Source organism: Salmo salar, chromosome ssa17 (genome assembly GCF_905237065.1).
Source record: "Salmo salar chromosome ssa17, Ssal_v3.1, whole genome shotgun sequence".
NCBI lineage: Eukaryota > Metazoa > Chordata > Actinopteri > Salmoniformes > Salmonidae > Salmo > Salmo salar.
In genome coordinates this window covers 82,430,904-82,448,403 of record NC_059458.1, presented here as the reverse complement: position 1 = coordinate 82,448,403, position 17,500 = coordinate 82,430,904, and the positions used below count along the sequence as shown (strand labels likewise).

Genomic DNA, 17,500 nt, shown 5'->3' with positions numbered 1-17,500 from the left:
TACCAGAGTCCTCTAACAGGGTTCCTTCATACCTGAGTCCTCTAACAGGATTCCTTTATACCTGAGTCCTCTAACAGGATTCCTTTATACCAGAGTCCTCTAACAGGGTTCCTTCATACCTGAGTCCTCTAACAGGATTCCTTTATACCTGAGTCCTCTAACAGGATTCATTTATACCTGAGTCCTCTAACAGGATTCCTTTATACCTGAGTCCTCTAACAGGATTCCTTTATACCTGAGTCCTCTAACAGGATTCCTTTATACCTGAGTCCTCTAACAGGATTTCTTCATACCTGAGTCCTCTAACAGGATTCCTTTATACCTGAGTCCTCTAACAGGATTCCTTTATACCTGAGTCCTCTAACAGGATTCCTTTATACCTGAGTCCTCTAACAGGATTCCTTTTTACCTGAGTTCTCTAACAGGGTTCCTTTATAAAGGTCTGTAGTGTATTATCTGATGTTCTGCTGGGGCTGTAGCCTAGAGGTTAAGGAGACATTATCAGCTAGTTAGAGGCATAGGAAGGTGCTAAAGACTGACGGCAACATTTGTGGGTGGGCTGATGTCAATGCCACAAAGGGGTGTGTGTGTGTTTGTCTGAAGTCAGAAGGACTTTGAGAGGTAGGTGTTAGCCAGACTACCACCCACTGCCTCTCCCAGTCTGGCTCCAGATCAGTAGTCAACCCCAGTTCAAAGGTAACACACACACACACACACACACACACACCACACACACACACACACACACACACACACACACACACACACCCTTCCCCTCCATCACACACATCAAAGCTCTCATTATCTCCTGCTGTAGAAATGGGGTGTGTTAGTGGGAAATTGTAAGCATGTGTTGTGCGGCGTGGCACGTGTGTGTGTGTGTGTGTGTGTGTGTGTGTGTGTGTGTGTGTGTGTGTGTGTGTGTGTGTGTGTGTGTGTGTGTGTGTGTGTGTGTGTGTGTGTGTGTGTGTGTGTGTGTGTGTGTGTGTGTGTGTGTGTGTGTGTGTGTGTGTGTGTGTGTGTGTGTGCATGTGTCTAATGTGTGTGCCCTGCCATATGTATTCATACAACTGAGTCCAGGAATGACACAGCAATGCCCAGCATACAGACAGACGGTGCATCTCATAATGTACTCCTGTGGATCAGGACCCATAGCACTGTATAGGGAATACCGTGCCATTTGGGACGCGATCAGAGAGCTCCATTATCCATCTACTCCTCTGTCCCAGCGTTGGGATGGGCCGTCATTACGCTAAGTGATATGACAGTCGGGAGAATGGGAGCCAATGGATACGTCCCAAATGGCACCCTAAACCCTACACAGTGCACTACCCTCACCAGGGCCCATAGACTGTCATTTGGGCCAAAGCCAAAGTCCTAACCCGGCGGTGTTAGGGAGGTTGAGAGAGAGCGTGAAGCAGGCTCCAGCACTATCACAGCCATTTCAATAATAGTCCTTATGATTGCTTGACATTTATTTCACCTGATTCCTCCTCTTTAAACGTTGCCTAAAGCACGCACTCTAATAGAACCTATATTCAGATTGAACAGAGAAACAGCCTCAGCCAAACAGATGGTACTTTTATTTCAGGTGTTGGGTTGGGGTTATTATAAGGGCTTTCTGAACACAGTAGGCAACAGGTATGCTATAACAATGATACTGTAGGTCTGTTTCAGCTCATGATTGTCATCACACTTTACTTTGGTGTGTCTTTGGCTGTTCCAAAGCCAGCTGGAATAGCATGTTACTGTTCTGTTCCATTTTGTTTAGATGATTCAGCCATCTGGAATAGCTCTTACATGCTGACCAAACCGCTCCCGTGCGTGCGCCCGCGTGCATGTTGATTTTGTACACCCACACCAGACACAATCAGGACACACATGTTGAAATATCAAAACAAACTCTGAACCAATTATATTAATTTGGGGACAGGTCGAAAAGCATTAAATATTTTTGGCAATTTAGCTAGCTAGCTTCCTGTTGCTAGCTAATTTGTCCTATTTAGCTAGCTTCCTGTTGCTAGCTAATTTGTCCTGGGATATAAACATTGGGTTGTTATTTTACCTGAAATGCACAAGGTCCTCTACTCCGACAATTAATCCACAGATAAAACGGTCAACCGTATTCATTTCTAGTGTTCTCTCCTCTTTCCTTCAGGCTTATTATTATTATTTTGGACTTTATATGGTGGTTGAGCGTCACAAATAGAACCAAGTTCTATTTTAGCGCCTGGCCACGCAGACGCTCGTTGACGCACGCGAGCAGTGTGGCTGCAATGATTGAATAACATGTATGTGTTGAATTATTTCGCAACACGCACGCGACGCAAGACGGTGTAATCAGCATGTTACTGTTCTGTTCCATATGTTTAGATGATCCAGCCATCTGGAATAGTTCTTACTGTTCTGTTCCATATGTTAAGATGATCCAGCCATCTGGAATAGTTCTTACTGTTCTGTTCCATATGTTTAGATGATCCAGCCATCTGGAATAGCTCTTACTGTTCTGTTCCATATGTTTAGATGATCCAGCCATCTGGAATAGCTCTTACTGTTCTGTTCCATATGTTTAGATGATCCAGCCATCTGGAATAGCTCTTACTGTTCTGTTCCATATGTTTAGATGATCCAGCCATCTGGAACAGTTCTTACTGTTCTGTTCCATATGTTTAGATGATCCAGCCATCTGGAATAGTTCTTACTGTTCTGTTCCATATGTTTAGATGATCCAGCCATCTGGAACAGTTCTTACTGTTCTGTTCCATATGTTTAGATGATCCAGCCATCTGGAATAGTTCTTACTGTTCTGTTCCATATGTTTAGATGATCCAGCCATCGGGAACAGTTCTTACTGTTCTGTTCCATATGTTTAGATGATCTAGCTGTACATCATGTCAGCCCTTCATCAGATCAAACCAATTCCCAAGAGTTAGCGTAGAGATAAGGCTGTCAAATCATCACTCGTTCTTTCTTTCAATTGTAAAGTAATTACAAAGAACGAAGAAGAAAGAAAGATCATAAAGCAAAGATAAACACTTGGTCTCATACTTGGCAGCAAACTTTTAGGTTGCCAGGTAACTCGGGCAACACAAACAACCATATAAGGGCGCGCTGTTTTTATCTTCCTTCTCTCCTTCCTGTTGCACATATCTACATACAGTGCCTTCGGAAAGAACTCAGACCCCTTGACTTTTTCCACATTTTGTTACGTTACAGCCTGATCCTAAAATTGATTAAATAAATTAAAAATAAGTCCACCTGTGGTAAATTCAATTGAATGGACATGACTTGGAAAGGCACACTCCTGTCTATATAAGGTCCCACAGTTGACACTGCATGTCAGATCAAAAACCAAGCAATGAGGTTGAAGGAATTGTCCGTAGAGCTCCAAGACAGGATTATGTCGAGGCACAGATCTGGGGATGGATACCAAAATATTTCTGTAGCATTGAAGGTCCCCAAGAACACAGAAACAAGATTCTCTGGTCTGATGAAACCATGATTGAACTCTTTGGCCTGAATCCTTACGTTGAAGCATGGTGGTGGCAGCATCATGCTGTGGGGATGTTTTACAGCGGCAGGGACTGGGAGACTAGTCAGGATCGAGGCAAAGATCAATGGAGCAATGGAGCAAACTACAGAGAGATCCTTGATGTAAACCTGCTCCAGAGTTCTCAGGACCTCAGACTGGGGCGAAGGTTCGCCTTCCAACAGGACAACGACCTTAAGCAAACAGCCAAGACAACGCAGGAGTGGCTTCGTCACAAGTCTCTGTGGCTCAGTTGGTAGAGCATGGTGTTTGCAACGCCAGCATGGTGTGTGCAACGCCAGGGTTGTGGGTTTGATTCCCACGGGGGGCCAGTATACATTATTTATTTTTTTAAAGGCATGAAATGAAAATGAAATGTATGTATTCACTACTGTAAGTTGCTCTGGATAAGAGCGTCTGCTAAATTACTAAAATGTAATGATGTAATGTAAAGTCTCTGAACGTCATTGATTGGCCCAGCCAGAGTCCGGACTTAAACCTGATCGAACATCGCTGAAGAAACCTGAAAAAATGTGTGCAGCAACGCTTCCCATCCAACCTGGCAGAGCTTGAGAGGATCTGCAGAGAAAAATGAGAGAAACTCCCCATATACAGGTGTGCCAAGCTTGTAGCTTCATACCCAAGAACACTCAAGGCTGTAATCGCTGCCAAAGGTGCTTCAACAAAGTACTGAGTAAAGGGTCTGAATTCTTATGTAAATGCAATATTTACATTTTTTTTAAAATATATAAATTAGCGAACATTTCTAAAAACCTGTTTTTGATATGTCATTATGTTGTATTGTGTGTAGATTGATGAGGGGAAAAAATATTTAATCAATTTTAGAATAAGGCTGTAATGTGGAAAAAGTCCAGGGGTCTGAATACTTTCCGAATGCACTGTATGTATCTCTTTTTTTCTTTCTCCCTCTTTTATATCTCTTTCTCTCTGTCTCTCTATTTCTCTCTCCCTCTCTCTGTCTCTCTCTCTCTCTGCTCCCCTTCTCTCTCTCTCTCTCTCTCTCTCTCTCTCTCTCTCTCTCTCTGTCTCTCTCTCTCTCTCTCTCTCTCTCTCTCTCTCTCTCTCTCTCTCTCTCTCTCTCTCTCTCTGTCTCTCTCTCTCTCTCTCTCTCTCTCTCTCTCTCTCTCTCTCTCTCTCTCTCTCTCTCTCTCTCTCTCTCTCTCTCTCTCTCTCTCTCTCTCTCTGTCTCTCTCTCTCTCTCTCTCTCTGTCTCTCTCTCTCTGTCTCTGTCTCTGTCTCTGTCTCTGTCTCTCTCTCTCTCTCTCTGTCTCTGCTCTCTCTCTCTCTCCCTTCTCTCTCTCTCTCTCTCTGTCTCTGTCTCTGTCTCTCTCTCTCTCTCTCTGTCTCTCTGTCTCTCTCTCTGTCTCTGTCTCTCTCTCTCTCTCTCTCTGTCTCTGACTCTGACTCTCTCTCGCTGACTCTCTGTCTCTGACTCTTTCTCAATTAATGATCATTGTGAGCTTGTTAGGAGAAGGGAGGCCTGGTGGCAGGGGCAGAACGCTCACCTCTCTAAAATACATACACACTCACAACCCCCCCCTCTCTTTTAGAAGACACTGGTTCTCACCTCTGGGACGAGCCCTGGGCTATAGTTAGCCTAGCCGCCTGTGCCTGCTGCCTAGCAACCGCCTCTGAACCAGCTTGTCCCTCGCTCCCTCTCTCTCTCTCTCTCTCTCTCGTTGTCGATCCCCTCTTTCCTCTCGTTCTTTTCCTCCTCATCCATCTCTCCCCATGTTCTATACCTCCAATATCTCTCTCTCCTCATCTCTCCATCTTCTTCTTTATCCCACCTTCCTCATGTATCGGGTCCTCTCAGCTGGAGATTGTACATGCTATCTTGTTGATGATATATAGTGCAGTCCAGCAAACTCCCTTTAAAGGGCTTTATCTGTATCCTGCATATCATACTGGTCTAAATGGTAAATATCAAAGTATACCTTATCAAAATTCATCTGTAATGTCCTATCCTCCCTTAGTTTGGTTCTGATTTATAAGACCACTCTCTTCTGACCACCCACCGTCCCTTTCCATCCTAGTTGACCCCATCACCCCTGCCTTACAGCCTGTGCCCCCATCTCTATTTCCATCTCTCTCTCCTGGTTCCTCTCCTCCCTATCCCCCTCCTACCCCATCTCATCTCCTCTCCTCTCCCCCTCCCCTCCTCTCCTCTCTCCCTCCCCTCCTCTCCTCTCCCCCCTCCTCTCCTCTCCCCCTCCCCTCCTCTTCTCTCCCCCCTCCTCTCCTCTCCCCCTCCCCTCCTCTCCTCTCTCCCTCCCTTCATCTCCTCTCCCCCTCCTCTCCTATCCCCTCCTACCCCATCTCATCTCCTCCCCTCTCCCCTCCCTCCTCTCCTCTCCCCCTCCTCTCCTATCCCCTCCTCCCTTCTCCCTCCCATCTCTCTCCTCTCCCCCTCCTCTCCTTTCCCCCTCCTCTCCTATCCCCCTCCTACCCCATCTCCTCTCCTCTCCTCTCCCCCTCCCCTCCTCTCCCCCTCCTCTCCTATCCCCCTCCTACCCCATCTCATCTCCTCTCCCCCTCCTCTCCTTTCCCCCCTCCTCTCCTATCCCCCTCCTACCCCATCTCCTCTCCTCTCCTCTCCCCCTCCTCTCCTCTCCCCCCTCCTTCCCCATCTCATCTCCTCTCCCCCTCCCCTCCTCTCCTCTCCCCCTCCTCTCCTCTCCTCTCCCCTCCTTCCCCTCTCTCCTCATCTCTTCTGCTTAGACCTGGCAAGACTCCAGCCACTATAACTGTGCTATCTGATTCACTTAAGTGCCTTTCATAGATCATGATGTTGCCGAGGCTGACAGGGCCCTTTAGGGGCCTCTGCTCTCTGAAGGCTCACACACACACACACACACACACACACACACACACACACACACACACACACACACACACACACACACACACACACACACACACACACACACACACACACACACACACACACACACACACACACACACACAGTCCCCCAGTCTGAATGCAGATAAGAGCCTCAGTAATACACCTACTAGTGCTGATCTGTTTATCTGCTGGTGGTTTGTGTATTATCTCCTACTGAATAGAGAAGAATATCTCTATCTATCTACAGGGACAGATTCTGACCTAGTCAACCAGCTGAACACGCTGGCTGGAACATATCTGTATGTTTCTTTTTTATTTAACTTGGCAAGTCAAATACACTTAAATGTGTCTGGATGATATCTGTGTGTTACATGTGTCTGGATTGTTCTGGTGGGATTTCTGTGTGTTACATGTGTCTGGATGATATCTGTGTGTTACATGTAGCTGGATGATATCTGTGTCTTACATGTGGCTGGATGATATCTGTGTGTAATGAGTTGATTGGATCAGAAAAAGTATTTACTTTGTTCATAATCTAAATCCTGTACTTGAGTAACTTGGTCATATATAATATATCATAGTTTATTTAACTGCCCTGTAGTAGTTTTCCCACTTTCTCAACATTTTTGTTGATCCCAGGCTAGCACAATGCTATGGCTAACTCTATGTGCTCAGGCTAGCACAATGCTATGGCTAACTCTATGTGCTCAGGCTAGCAGTAACATACACTGTAAAAATCACTTTTTGGATTAACCATTTTTTTATATTGATTTTTTATTTATTTAAATAAACTGCATTTGTTGAAAGTAATATATGATTCAACTGTTATTTTTGCAACCTATTTCTTTCCACTCAACGTATTCCTGTTTGATTAAACCTAATAAATAGCATAAATGCAAACTAATATACAATACCAGTCAAAAGTTTGGAAACACCTAGTTGGGACACACCTCCAGGCTGTGTAAGGGCTATTTGACCAAGAAGGAGCGTGATGGAGTGCTGGCCTCCACAATCACTCAATCTCAACCACATTGAGAGGGTTTGGGATGAGTTGGACTGCAGAGTGAAGGAAAAGAAGCCAACAAGTGCTCAGCATGTGGGATCTCCTTCAAGACTGTTGGAAAAGCATTCCAGGTGAAGCTGGTTGAGAGAATGCCAGGAGTGTGCAAAGCTGTCATCAAGGCAAAGGGTGGCTACTTTAAAGAATCTCAAATCTGAAATTTATTTTGATTTCTTTAGCACTTTTTTGGTTACTACATGATTCCATATGTGTTATTTCATAGTTTGATGTCTTCACTATTATTCTACAATGTAGAAAATAGTAAACAAAGAAACACCCTTGAATAAGTTCAGCAGGTGCTTCCAAACTTTTGCCTGGTACTGTAAATACAACCCATTTTAATCATGTTCATTTCTCACTTGTGTTACCTCTCCACATTTCTGGGTTACAAATAATTACATACATTTCCTGTTAACCAAGATATTGTGTTAGTTCCATAACATGAAATAATGACTTCAAACACTTTCTTTACATAAGACTTCCACATTAACCTGCTACAGTATTGTAACCGAATGGGGACCATTTCATCAATGGAAACCTTTCCAGTCTCGTTAGTATCATAGTACCGCAGATATCATTTAAGATTTAGTGATGGAAGTGAACATATAATCATGATATATATTAAACAGAACACATCTGGAATCCCAGTCGCTCTCATGGGTAGCCTCCAACTCTTCTGATAGGCTGCTGCCGCTACATTGACCCCACTGCTATGCAACGTGAATACGCACTAGGTGTTGAGAAGCAATTTAGAAGCTTTAGTTTTTTTCAATTGGCACAATTTTGAAAACAGGGCCCGGTTTGTCAAAACACTACACACAATTAGCACAACCCTACACCAAAGTAGCACAACACTTCAGATCATTTGCAAAATTGAACACTTGTCAAAACTATACACGACTTCATAAAAACAATATTTTGTTACCATACGAAACACACACATTTCATATGACTTCAATCTTTTTGAACCAGTTACACACTGCTGTTGCTAACCTAAAACACTTTTAGCAAGTCTAATTGTCCGTGATTAGAGTACTGTAAATGAAGTACACAGAGAAAGTGCAACTACACAAACACTACACAAAACCAATGCTGCAGACTGAGGAAAATATCATTTATTTCTCTCCATATACCCACATCAGTCAACATGGAGAAACAACAAATCATGTCCCAGTTTTTATGCTACTACAGTAGTGTGCTTAACACTGTTAGCTCAGCAAACAGACAAACGGAAAATACTGTATCCAGTACAGGTTACAATTACAGTAAACAACAAACATAAAAAATTATCTGAAAAAAAACGGACAATATTGTACAGAAAATACTACAGTAAACATACTATACATTATCTCTTCGCCTAGCTGGATCTGGCCAGAGAATTTCATCAACATCACAAGCAATATCCTCATTAGCAAGACAACGCGGGAAGAACCGTCTTGCATGTCGAATCCATCCTTGCACAGCTGTGGCGTGGACTTGGTCACAGGCGTCCTCCATGGCCTGAATGAGGGGTACCTGAGCCTGGGGCTGGAGATCGTAAACCTTCCACCGCCATGCAGAGAAACTCTTCCATAGGGTTTAGAAACGGAGAGTATGGTGGAAGGTATAGTACTGTCAACTGTGGATGGTGTTGAAACCAGTTCAGAACCTAAACAGAGCGGTGGAATGACACATCGTCCCAGGTGACAGTGTATTGCGTCTGGTGCATTTCATTACCTGCTGTGACGATGTGGTGCAATCGGTCCAAAAATGTGAGAATGTGAGGTGTGTTGTAAGGGCCCATTTTGGCATGACGGAGGAGAACCCCATGCTGTGAAATGGCAGCGCAAAGGGTGATGTTACCCCCACGTTGCCCTGGGACATTGATTATAGCCCTGTGGCCAATGATATTTCTGCCTCTCCTTTTTGCTTTTGTGAGGTTGAACCCTGCCTCATCAATATATATGAATTCATGCAGGATTTCCTCAGCATCCATCTGCAAAACTCCCTGAAATACAGTGAAAGACAAGATTGTGTAGTTCAGGATAGGTCTAGTATACAGTCACTAAAACAGTCATGTGTGCAGTATGCAACATCACAGTGCTAAAGTGAACAATACAAACCTCCACATACTCATGCCGCTTGACCCTCTGAATTCCGCTCAAAAGGCACTCGATAAAGTTGTTTCATTTGAACCTGATGTCTTTTCAGGATGCGTGCCAGTGTTGACCGAGAGACCTGATGGACATTATTGAAAATGGCATGGTCACCGAGAATGTTGACTTGTAGTTCTCTGAGCCTGATAGCATTATTGGCCAAAACCATGTTTATTATCTCTTGTTCTTGCGTAAATATGGGCCCCCTTCCTCTGTCGTTCCCGACCCTCAATCCTATGTAGAGAATAATACATGTAACTTACTGTACAACGTCACAGGAAGGGGTATCACAAGTGCTGATATGGTGCATACAATAAGCGGCTGATTACCGTAACTGTAGACAGATCTTTTACCTGTTTTCCTGTCGAAAAGTCCTTATGACAGATGCCACTGTATATCTGCTAAGATTTGGCTGAACTCTCAGTCCAGCCTCCCTCAGCGTCAATCCGTGGTTCACAACATGGTCTACTAGTGTTGCACGAATGTCATTTGATAAGTTTGGTCCTCTTCTTCTTTGTGCATGTTCTCCTCCTGCTTCAGGTCTTCCTCGACCTCTGGCTCGGCCTCTGCCTCTACCTCCTTCTCCGTGTATTCCTTCTCTCACCCTCACTCTTCTTCTGGCTCCTTCCATTTTGGTTGAAGGCAGGTGAACCTACCTGCTGCATTTTTATAGTGCTTAAACCTGATTGGTGTGTCTACAATTTAGCAATCATGTGTTTGTGCACCTGATGGCTGTGTTTAACAGATTGGCTCATAGGTGTGGTAATTTGACAGTCAGTGCTTTGGAATTGCAAGGAAGTGACATCATGATATACTTCTGTGTCTGATGAATACAAGTGTGTTTAGTGTTTTGCAAATCACTGTGTGTAATGTTTTGCAAATAGTGTGAAGCTGACAATGTGCTTACAGTTGTGCAAATCTAGCCTTGTGTTTTGCTCCTTGAGTGTAAGGTTTTGCTAATTGTGGGAAAAGTTACATTTTAGTGTGTAAGCAATCGTAAAAAACTGTAATTCAACAACAGTGCCGTTCCACTTTTTACAGTGAGCACAGTGCCAAGGCAAACTCTAATGGCTCAGCCTGCAGCTTTAGCATAGCATAATGCTGTTGCTAATGCTAATGGCTCAGCCTGCAGCTTTAGCATAGCATAATGCTGTTGCTAATGCTAATGGTTCAGCCTGCAGCTTTAGCATAGCATAATGCTGTTGCTAATGCTAATGGTTCAGCCTGCAGCTTTAGCATAGCATAATGCTGTTGCTAATGCTAATGGTTCAGCCTGCAGCTTTAGCATAGCATAATGCTGTTGCTAATGCTAATGGTTCAGCCTGCAGCTTTAGCATAGCATAATGCTGTTGCTAATGCTAATGGTTCAGCCTGCAGCTTTAGCATAGCATAATTCTGTTGCTAATGCTAATGGTTCAGCCTGCAGCATTAGTATAGCACAATGCTACAGCTAACTGAATGGCCTTAACCTGCGGCATAGCTTATCACAGTTCTGAATAATGCTGGATCACTCTAGTGTTATGATTGGCCCTGGCTAGGTTATTGATGCATTAGGCTTACATGGGATCACATCTGCACTCTGGTGAGCAGGGTGTGTGTGTGTGTGTGTGTGTGTGTGTGTGTGTGTGTGTGTGTGTGTGTGTGTGTGTGTGTGTGTGTGTGTGTGTGTGTGTGTGTGTGTGTGTGTGTGTGTGTGTGTGTGTGTGTGTGAGACTCGTGAGCAGGGTGGGAGTGTGGCATGGTCAGCAGGGCAGTGAAAAGATCTGTGTATTCTCTGTGTATTCTCCTTTTCTCACGTCCAGATTTTCAATGTTTATTTTTTGAGCTCACAGAGAGAGAGGGAGATTGGGGAAGGGAGGAAGAGAGTGAGAGCGAAAGAGAGATTGTGAGGGAGTGATACAGAGAGAGGGAGAGGGAGAAAGAGATTGTGAGGGAGCGATACAGAGAGAGAGAGAGGGAGAGAGAGAGAGATTGTGAGGGAGTGATACAATGAGAGAGAGAGAGAGAGAGAGAGAGAGATTGTGAGGGAGTGATACAATGAGAGAGAGAGAGAGAGAGAGAGGAGATTGTGAGGGAGCGATACAGGGGAATGGTGGGGAAATGGACAGTATGAAAGAGAGACGGACTAGGCTACAGATATATATATATACAGTATGAAACCCTCGCTTTCTCACCAGGCATTTCAGTTACTTTGCAGTTATCAGGGTTTTCTATTGGGGCTCCTGTTATGGTGAAATGAGCTTAGAGATAAACTGAGAGAGAGAGAGAGAGCGAAAGAGACTGTTACAGAGTCATGGACAGGCTGATTTAGAGGGAGAGAGAGCAAGACAAATGGAACTAGAGAGAAAGTGGAGAGGCTGATTTAGAGAGAGTAGCTCTCTTTCTCTCTCCAGCGACACAAGCAACGGTCCCTCCACTGTAACCCATCATCCAAGTGGACATGACTAATTAAAATGTAATTCGTTCAAAGGAGAGCCATTGATATGTAATGCTCTTCCTTAGCTACACGCAGTTTGTAATGGTCCTGGGACACGCTGGCGGCCATCTTTTCTGCCCGGGGCACATTGACTGTGTTACGGTTGGGGAGTTGGAGAAAGGGAATGGAAATGGGATACAACTGAATGCCTTCAACCAAAATGTGTCTTCCTCATTTAACCCTCTGAATCAGAGAGGTTCAGGGAGCAGTTGTAGTTGCCTTGCTCAAGGGCAGAACGGCAGATTTGGGGATTCAAACCAGCGACCTTTCAGTTACTTGCCCAACGCTCTTAACCATGAGGCTACCTGCCGCAGTCGTGTGCGTGTGTTGTGTTCTGTGTTGTGTGTTGTGTGTTGTGTTGTGTGTTGTGTGTGTGTGTGTGTACGTGTGTTGTGATAAAGGGGTATTGAGTTGTTTTTCAAGGATGCTGTCTGGGCCCTGGTCAAAATTAGGATGGATGGATGGATGGCTGTGTGGGTTAATATGAAGTCAGGTGGTCTATACAGAAGCAAAGAGACCATCTCTTGGTTTAGAGACTGTTGTTGGTTTAATGACTGTTGGGTCTAGAGTGGACAGATGTCTGTTGGTTTAGTGACTGTTGGGTCTAGAGTGGACAGATGTCTGTTGGTTTAGTGACTGTTGGGTCTAGAGTGGACAGATGTCTGTTGGTTTAATGACTGTTGGGTCTAGAGTGGACAGATGTCTGTTGGTTTAGTGACTGTTGGGTCTAGAGTGGACAGATGTCTGTTGGTTTAGTGACTGTTGGGTCTAGAGTGGACAGATGTCTGTTGGTTTAGTGACTGTTGGGTCTAGAGTGGACAGATGTCTGTTGGTTTAGTGACTGTTGGGTCTAGAGGGGACAGATGTCTGTTGGTTTAGTGACTGTTGGGTCTAGAGTGGACAGATGTCTGTTGGTTTAGTGACTGTTGGGTCTAGAGTGGACAGATGTCTGTTGGTTTAATGACTGTTGGGTCTAGAGTGGACAGATGTCTGTTGGTTTAGTGACTGTTGGGTCTAGAGTGGACAGATGTCTGTTGGTTTAATGACTGTTGGGTCTAGAGTGGACAGATGTCTGTTGGTTTAATGACTGTTGGGTCTAGAGTGGACAGATGTCTGTTGGTTTAGTGACTGTTGGGTCTAGAGTGGACAGATGTCTGTTGGTTTAGTGACTGTTGGGTCTAGAGTGGACAGATGTCTGTTGGTTTAGTGACTGTTGGGTCTAGAGTGGACAGATGTCTGTTGGTTTAGTGACTGTTGGGTCTAGAGTGGACAGATGTCTGTTGGTTTAGTGACTGTTGGGTCTAGAGTGGACAGATGTCTGTTGGTTTAGTGACTGTTGGGTCTAGAGTGGACAGATGTCTGTTGGTTTAGTGACTGTTGGGTCTAGAGTGGACAGATGTCTGTTGGTTTAGTGACTGTTGGGTCTAGAGTGGACAGATGTCTGTTGGTTTAATGACTGTTGGGTCTAGAGGGGACAGATGTCTGTTGGTTTAGTGACTGTTGGGTCTAGAGTGGACAGATGTCTGTTGGTTTAATGACTGTTGGGTCTAGAGTGGACAGATGTCTGTTGGTTTAATGACTGTTGGGTCTAGAGTGGACAGATGTCTGTTGGTTTAATGACTGTTGGGTCTAGAGTGGACAGATGTCTGTTGGTTTAATGACTGTTGGGTCTAGAGTGGACAGATGTCTGTTGGTTTAATGACTGTTGGGTCTAGAGTGGACAGATGTCTGTTGGTTTAGTGACTGTTGGGTCTAGAGTGGACAGATGTCTGTTGGTTTAGTGACTGTTGGGTCTAGAGTGGACAGATGTCTGTTGGTTTAATGACTGTTGGGTCTAGAGTGGACAGATGTCTGTATCTTAGGCACGATCCACTGAAACAGAGAGGAAGGAGAGATGGGGAGAGAGATTACACGTCTGTCTGATTGATTGGTGTGATGCTGCCTGATCTACTGAGAGAAAGGGCTGACTTCCAAAGAGATTTCTCACCTTCTCTCCCCTCCCTCTCCCCTATTCTCCACTCCCTCTCTCCTGTCCTTCTCCCCCTCTTTGCTTGCCATATCTCCCTCTCTCCTTCTCTCTTTCTTTCTCTCTCTCTCTCTCTCTCTCTCTCTCTCTCTCTCTCTCTCTCTCTCTCTCTCTCTCTTTCTACCTCTCTCGCTCTCTCTCTCTCTCTCTTTCTCACAATCTCTCATTTTTCTGCTGGCTAGCTGAGGAGGAGGAAATGAAGTCAAATTCAATTTGCTGTTCAGTAATATCCTCAGATCACTGTGATGTAGGCCTTCTGTCACGGCTTCTGTAGGGTGATTGAAACCTCTCTCTCCATTCCTATCTCTCTCCCTCCATATCCACCTCCCTCTCTTCCTTCATCTCTCTCTTTCCCTCCCCCGTTCTCCATCTCTCTCCCCCCCCCCTCTCTCTCTCTCTCTGGGGCTTAGGGCTGAGCTACAGTGATGACCTTTCTCACACTGACACCCACGAACTCAACACAACACACTATAACACACACCAGAATAACCCCTCATATATAATAACCCCTCATATATAATGACCCCTCATATATAATAACCCCTCACTATAACACACACCAGAATAACCCCTCATATATAATACCCCTCATATATAATACTCATATATAATAACCCCTCATATATAATGACCCCTCATATATAATAACCCCTCATATATAATGACCCCTCATATATAATAACCCCTCATATATAATAACCCCTCACTATAACACACACCAGAATAACCCCTCATATAAAATGACCCCTCATATATAATAACCCCTCATATATAATGACCCCTAATAATAACCCCTCATATATAATAACCCCTCACTATAACACACACCAGAATAACCCCTCATATATAATGACCCCTCATATATAATAACCCCTCATATATAATGACCCCTCATATATAATAACCCCTCATATATAATAACCCCTCATATATAATGACCCCTCATATATAATAACCCCTCATATATAATGACCCCTCACTATAACACACATCAGAATAACCCCTCATATATAATGACCCCTCACTATAACACACATCAGAATAACCCCTCATATATAATGACCCTCATATATAATAACCCCTCATATATAATGACCCCTCATATATAATAACCCCTCATATATAATGACCCCTCACTATAACACACATCAGAATAACCACTCATATATAATGACCCCTCATATATAATAACCCCTCATATATAATGACCCCTCATATATAATAACCCCTCATATATAATAACCCCTCATATATAATGACCCCTCATATATAATAACCCCTCATATATAATGACCCCTCATATATAATAACCCCTCATATATAATGACCCCTCATATATAATAACCCCTCATATATAATAACCCCTCATATATAATGACCCCTCATATATAATAACCCCTCATATATAATGACCCCTCATATATAATGACCCCTCATATATAATGACCCCTCACTATAACACACACCAGAATAATCCCTCATATATAATAACCCCTCATATATAATGACCCCTCATATATAATGACCCCATACTATAACACACACCAGAATAACCCCTCATATATAATGACCCCATACTATAACACACACCAGAATAACCCCTCATATATAATGACCCCATACTATAACACACACCAGAATAACCCCACATATATAATAACCCCTCATATATAATGACCCCACACTATAACACACACCAGAATAACCCCTCATATATAATAACCCCTCATATATAATGACCCCACACTATAACACACACCAGAATAACTCCTCATATATAATAACCCCACACTATAACACACACCAGAATAACCCCTCATATATAATAACCCCACACTATAACACACACCAGAATAACCCCTCATATATAATAACCCCTCATATATAATGACCCCACACTATAACACACAGCAGAATAACCCCTCATATATAATAACCCCACACTATAACACACACCAGAATAACCCCACACTATAACACACACCAGAATAACCCCTCATATATAATAACCCCTCATATATAATGAGCCCACACTATAACACACACCAGAATAACCCCTCATATATAATAACCCCTTACTATAACACACACCAGAATAACCCCTCATATATAATAACCCCTCATATATAATAACCCCTCATATATAATAACCCCTCATATATAATAACGCCTCATATATAATAACCCCTCACTATAACACACACCAGAATAACCCCACACTATAACACACACCAGAATAACCCCTCATATATAATGACCCCTCACTATAACACACACCAGAATAACCCCTCATATATAATAACCCCTCATATATAATAACCCCTCATATATAATAACCCCTCACTATAACACACACCAGAATAACCCCTCATATATAATGACCCCTCACTATAACACACACCAGAATAACCCCTCATATATAATGACCCCTCACTATAACACACATCAGAATAACCCCTCATATATAATAACCCCTCATATATAATAACCCCTCATATATAATAACCCCTCATATATAATAACCCCTCACTATAACACACACCAGAATAACCCCTCATATATAATAACCCCTCATATATAATGACCCCACACTATAACACACACCAGAATAACCCCTCATATATAATAACCCCTCACTATAACACACACCAGAATAACCCCTCATGTATAATGACCCCTCATATATAATAACCCCTCATATATAATAAGCCCTCATATATAATAACCCCTCACTATAACACACACCAGAATAACCCCTCATATATAATAACCCCTCACTATAACACACACCAGAATAACCCCTCATATATAATGACCCCATACTATAACACAGACCAGAATAACCCCTCATATATAATAACCCCTCACTATAACACACACCAGAATAACCCCTCATATATAATGACCCCATACTATAACACACACCAGAATAACCCCTCATATATAATAACCCCTCACTATAACACACACCAGAATAACCCCTCATATATAATGACCCCATACTATAACACACACCAGAATAACCCCTCATATATAATAACCCCTCACTATAACACACACCAGAATAACCCCTCATATATAATGACCCCTCACTATAACACACACCAAATAACCCCTCATATATAATAACCCCTCACTATAACACACACCAGAATAACCCCTCATATATAATGACCCCTCACTATAACACACACCAGAATAACCCCTCATATATAATGACCCCTCACTATAACACACACCAGAATAACCCCTCATATATAATAACCCCTCACTATAACACACACCAGAATAACCCCTCATATATAATGACCCCTCACTATAACACACACCAAATAACCCCTCATATATAATAACCCCTCACTATAACACACACCAGAATAACCCCTCATATATAATGACCCCTCAC

The 17,500-nt window shown here is 43.3% G+C and overlaps 1 protein-coding gene across 1 annotated transcript in view; it reads left to right on the top strand.

Annotated features, from left to right (window-relative positions):
* The window catches only part of LOC106592969 (voltage-dependent L-type calcium channel subunit alpha-1C), a 649,914-nt gene that overhangs the window by 294,211 nt on the left and 338,203 nt on the right, over positions 1-17,500 (top strand).